At 38.6% G+C, this 6,000-nt stretch overlaps 1 protein-coding gene across 1 annotated transcript in view; it reads left to right on the top strand.

Moving 5' to 3' along the window:
- The window catches only part of FHIT (fragile histidine triad), a 405,015-nt gene that overhangs the window by 276,426 nt on the left and 122,589 nt on the right, over positions 1 to 6,000 (top strand). The gene's annotated exons all lie outside the window — the stretch shown is intronic.

The following is a 6,000-nucleotide window of genomic DNA, read 5'->3' as shown; positions in this document are numbered from 1 at the left end:
GTATGGAATGTTTTTCATGTGATAGGAAGGGAATGGAGACCTTTTGTAGCTCTGTTCCTGTAGCACATGAAAGAGTAGGTGGTTATACTGTAACCTATTGAAATTCTAAGAAATCTGAAATACAAGTGCACCTGATGTAGTCCATGGATTTTAGTCTGTTCTGGCAGCACCATGTTAGCCCATATAGGACTTTCAGAAAAAGAGAAGCCTCTGCTTTAAAGTATCTACAAATTGAAAACTAAGGCTAAAATAATAGTATAAAACTTACTCAGAAAGATCCAAACAGGAAGACAGGGTGAAAAAAAAAAATCTAATCTGGATACCACATTGGTTTTTGTATCATGTTCATTGCAAACCAGGCTGGGCAAGCCAAGAGCTTCCTGCAAAACCTTTCTCTCTAGCCTCATTTCCCTCATCCCTCCTGAAGGCTGCTTGGGTGCCCTCTGGCAAGAGCACTCATACAGAGGGTTACTGCTCATTCTGTAAAGCTAAGCTGTAGTTTGAAATAGTTTTGAATATGACTAGTGGATAAATGTCCAGTCAGTATGAAGATTTTTTAAAATAAATTATTCTGTGTTTGAACTAGCTGCTGGTGCTCATTATTTTCTTTCAGTACATAAACAGACTGCAACCCCTTTATTTTGAAGAGAAAAAAAAATAGAATTGCAGCTTTCAAACAGATAAATCTGTAAATAAAAGCATTTCTGTGTATTTAAAATTTCTTTTTGTATATTAATATTTCAGATTTCTAGGAATAATGCTACAATTGACACTAATTGAGGAAAATGAGTCTTTTAACAATTACTATCCCCTTAACTGAGATCATAGACAGAAGATTTGAGGAGAGAAACTTAGATTCCCTGCTTTAAAGCAGTTACCTACTTTGGAGAGAAACTGTTCCCTTACAGAGAAGAAAATTCACCTGTAATAATTAACCAGTTGAGTAAAATTAATACTGGAGTTTTCTTTTTTACCATTTGTTCTCCACACACTTTTTAAATTATTTTTTTTCCATCACAGACTGTGATTTTCCTGGAGTCTGAGATGCTTCAGTCCTTCTGATGAGTTCTCAGTCCCCTGCTAGGTGCAGCAAACTGGTAATTAATTTGTAGCAACCAAATTGTTGCAGCCAAAGAGATTTAAAGATGGGGCCAAGTTATTGTTGCTGTTTTGTTGAGCAGGTGGAGAGGCTAAGGTTGGACAGGTGAAGAAGCTGGGGTTGATAATAGCTCTGTCCTTTAGAGGCAGCACAGAGTCATGGGGCACTGCAGTGCTCTGGCTGTGCCAGGAGACCTCACCTCTATCTGTGCCATTTTGTTGTTCTCAGAGCTTTACATTTGCACCATGTCTTGCTTCTGTCCTGAGCTTTTCTGTCTCCCATCCCTTCTCCCATGACCTGGGGCTTGGCTTTGTGCAGGGTGCAGAGAGGATCCTTCACTATGGTGCTCCCAGGGAGACGGGACAGTGTGCCCAAGTGGAGTAACAAGTTCATGTCTGCAAGAACTGATGCAGACAGGTTGGGTTTGTTAGTGTGGGCTCAGGTCTGGGCTCAGAGGCTGCCTCTGCTTCTGGACTTGGAATGACATATGCAGTCAGAACAAATTTGTTTCTGCCTGTACCCCTCTGCAAGGACCAGCTGAGTGTGGTGTGTCCATGCACATATTTTCTCTAAATAAATCCTGCCCAGTAGTACTTTAAAGCAGAGGAAATCTATAACCTATGGTAAAGACAGATTGCAAAGGCATCCTGCATTTGCTAGATTACTCACATCTTCAGAAGGAGAAAAATATTTTCTCCTTTGGTAATCTCCTAGATTGTTATCTCCGTAAAGTCAAACCATTTTATTTTCACTTCATTTTATACTTTTTGTGAGTTACCTCCTTCATTGCTACCATGAAAATCTTCATTTCATGTTGTCTGCCTGGCATCATTGATCCAAATTCACTCTGTGAGAGGCTGAAAGAAAATAAGCTAGACCAGATGGAAAGTGCTCATGTTGAATGATTGTCTTGATCTTGCTGGTAAAGATGTTAAAATCAGAAATGCTGAAATTCCTCTATCTGATTTCATGAACTGATTTTTTTTTTTTTCCTGTGTGATTTCAAGTCTAGTTTTTAGTATGTGAAGTAAAGATTAATGCCCAGAGATGACACTTTCTCTTTTTTTTTTTTTTCTTTTTTTGATGGACCTGTGAATGGGCTTTATTAGTTGTCCATTGAGATGGTGTACAAAAGACAACAATACCCTGATTTTTATCTCACCTGGCCTTCCAGCACACCTCAGCAGGATAGGAGTTGTCAGGGGTGGTTAATTGAGGAGAGGATCATTTCACACAGTGTTTAACAGATGCTTTTTTCTGCAAATAAGTCATCACTAAACTCAACAAAAGCCATTCTTTCAATTGTGGCCTTTTGATGAGGCCACCCTGAGTTACTTTCAGAATTATGATCTAGCAGAATATGAATCTGTAATCTTTCTTCAATTCTCTGAGTCTCATGTAAGTAGAACAACCTTGGTGTCTGGGGCTGGATTATTCTCTGCTATAAATGGTTATGCTCACTTGTGAAAATCTGTGGACTAAATCAATTGAGCTTTTGCCATTTCTCTACATATTTCACCCTCCTTGTGTGAGCAACACTCCAATTTCATACATTCATACATCATTTAGACCTACAGTTATTGGTAATATGTGTAAATCTAGTCATTCCAAAACCAAAAATAGCATTTTTGAGAGGATAACCTATGAAGCATAATTTGATAGAGTGATTTTATTCTTTAAATATTTTCCTCTTCACCTAAACAAGTAATCTGGTATAGTAACTATCAGGTAAAAAGAAAAGTAAGGGGAAAATACCAGAATTTATTAGGTTCTAATAAACTCCCCTCAGTGCATATACATTTAGTAACTTTCCTTAACATTAATGAGAATTATGCATACATCCTGGGGAGAATAAGCTCTGTTGTTTTATTTCTTTTCTTTCTTTTCTGTATTAAATCTTGTCCTGCAGTCAGTTCTATAGGACATACATGTATTCCTGCTCTCAGTTATTTGTTCTACTTAATACATACAGTTTAAGCACCTCCTTTTGCATAGTGAATGTAGAAAGTTAATAAATAATAATAAAAAATCCTAACAATTCGTGGACAAACATAAAAACAAGGGATATGCAAATTAATGAATTCATAGGTTGCTATTGATTACCAGTGAGGCCTAATTAAATAATAATTTTTCACCTTCACAATTTCTCATTTCTTGTTATTAAATGATCAAATCCATAGCTAGTTTGGAAGCTCAGCCTTTTAGAATTAAACAAGGTGCTTAAGACAGCAGCAGTTGTATTTTGGAGAGACAGAGGCAGGGCCTAGTTACATGGATTTATGATTTAATTTTCTGTGTAATCTAATTTAGTGTAACTATTGAGTTTTTAAAAAGAATGAACTTTGATTAGATTTTGTTGACAAAAACAAATACAAAATATAGGATAGTTTATTCATTATCTGTAGCATATTGAGAGAAGTGACTCATGGGTGTTTCTGTACCTGAAGGTGCCTTTTTTCCCCCCCATTTCCTGTGCTTTTAGCTGTATTCCAAAGCAGTCAGTCATCCTCCACTCTGCGTCCAGGTGTAGTACATTAGAGAGATCCAAAATCCAGAGTATACAAAACTCATTTATGTGGGAAAGTTAATTAATTTTGTATAAATAACAGCTTCATCATTCCTCATTTCTGAAGTGGATGGCAATGTTTTATCGAGAGCATTAAGTGAAAGTCCTGGGAAAAGGCACGTTGGAGAAGGGAAATAAGCAAATAAAGCTCTTCAGCTTGACAGACTTTCACTTAATTGGGAGTTTTAAGAACAGATCGTGCGAGCAGGAAATGAGTCTTTCAGCTAGTTTCCTTCTGCATGAAAAATGCTGCTGCCCAAACACTGCTGTCCCGGGTGACAAACTCCTTGGGGGTAATTCCTCAGCCCAGTGCTGTGCCACAGCAATGCCCTGACAGCACCTGTGGCTCAGGTGTTCCCACCTGCTTGGCTCTATAATTAACAGCAGATTGCAGGACAAGCAGATTGCAGGCATCTCCTTGGTTAGCAGTTAGGGCTGTGTTTTGTTTGCATTTTCTGGGCTTGTCTGGCAGCAGAGTGAAGCAGGGAGGCAGATTGCTTGTTCTGATGTAGAAAGCACTCAGCCTACCTGCACAGGAGTCTGCACACCTGCCCAGGCCTGGGCCTGCCTGACTTGTTGTGCTGGGGAACACGCTACAGCTGAGCTTGCTCACTGCAGTTCAGCCAGCACTAGGATTTAGTACAGCGTATTTGCTCTGGCCAGAGCACTGTTCTAGGCTGGCTTAGTTTGATGGAGCATCTTTGTGTGATGGCCTGAAAAGTTATGGTTGCAGTTACCAGCCCAGGCCTTTGCTTGACTGCAGCCAGGCTGCTGCCTTTGTGGTGCAGCGCCAGCCAGGTGCTCGCTGCCCTCTGCTGACAGGGTGCCTGCTGGTGCTCTGCACTGGCAGCATATGCAGTATAACAGCCCTGGCAGAGAGAAAGGACCATTTACAGGTATGTTGTTTCATTCAAAATTATCTGAGCTAAAGTGCAGGGGTTCAGCATTTTGGGTTTGAGCCAGTTGTACATTAGAAGAGCTGAGGTTGGACTTTACTGAGAACTGGAAAGGTTTCCCTTGCTCGCTCATACCCAAAATGCATGGACCCATTTTTTTTCAACACCTCTTCTAGTTCTTTCCATTTTCGTACAAGTGATGTGGAATTTCCATATGAAACTTTCTAAGTGTTTGTTGAACACTTGGATACATAAGCAAAAAAATTTGTTCTGTAGTTGCCTGCCTGGTTGACTCCATAATTAGCAGCAGATTGCAATTAATGACATCCCGTTAATGGTTAGGGCTGTATTTTGCTTACGTTGGGTTTGACTTGACCTCAGCAGGTCTGGGCTGGCAAACAAGCATCAGCTCTGTTCAGCAGAATATCTTTTAGTCACTCCAGTAAAACAGGATGTGTGAATATAGGAGTGAAAGGCAGAACATCTGCAGTAATGGTTGAGTGGAACATGCAAACAAATTTCAATAGGCAAAGAAAGGTTGAAAGCCCTATTGGGAAATGATAAATTGCTGTTAAATCTTATAATTATCCCATGACATTCAGGACTGAAACGTCACTAAATTTTGCTGAAAACTTTAAAAATAATGAAGGAAAGTAATATGATATAATAAATTAGCCATAGAATAAGTGAAAAAAATGAGAACACAACAGAAAATTAGTATTTATCTTTTACCAGTATGTAAAAGGCTTTGTTAAAAAATGTCTGAAAGCAAAGAAGAGTTTGTTAGACAAATTAAAATTTTAATTGCAGACGTAATTGATTATACTCAGCATGCTCATTAGGTTAAGGGAAAATATGAGTCAACTCTCAAGGTCACTACAGTAATAGATATTGTAGGCATGTAATTTGTGATAAGCTGGTTCGTGAACATCTAATTGCTCATTCATGGCAGAGTGTCTGGCACTTTTACTCCCCAAACACCTCTTTGTCCAATTTATTTAACACCCCTTAATATTCCAGGGTCAAATTTACTACAGAAGGCATCAAGCAGTGAATTTTCAACCTCCAAATTATTACACCACTTTACCCTTTTTTGTGCCTCAAAGACAGAGCCTGTGTTACTAAGAATTAGTGATCTGGCACTAAGCATGGTACATCACAAATAGCAATACTTACCCACAGAGACAAGCTAGAATTTCTCATGGAAAACATCTGTTCCCTGCCTTCCCCAATGGCAGTCATACATTAGAGTAGGATGCCAGAAGAGATGGGTTGTTTTTTTTAAAAAAATACACTAATTAATCAGAACTTTGTATCGTTCCGTGGAAAAACATACAATAATAGTGTTTTGCTAACTCCTTAATTATTTTTTCATTTTGAGACTGACAAAAATTCATTAATATTAACTGTCCCTTTAGATGAAAATCAATTGGAATGTC

This window comes from Chaetura pelagica, unplaced genomic scaffold, assembly GCF_000747805.2.
Source record: "Chaetura pelagica isolate M959 unplaced genomic scaffold, ChaPel_1.0 scaffold364, whole genome shotgun sequence".
NCBI lineage: Eukaryota > Metazoa > Chordata > Aves > Apodiformes > Apodidae > Chaetura > Chaetura pelagica.
This window is presented reverse-complemented; position numbering and strand designations above follow the sequence as displayed.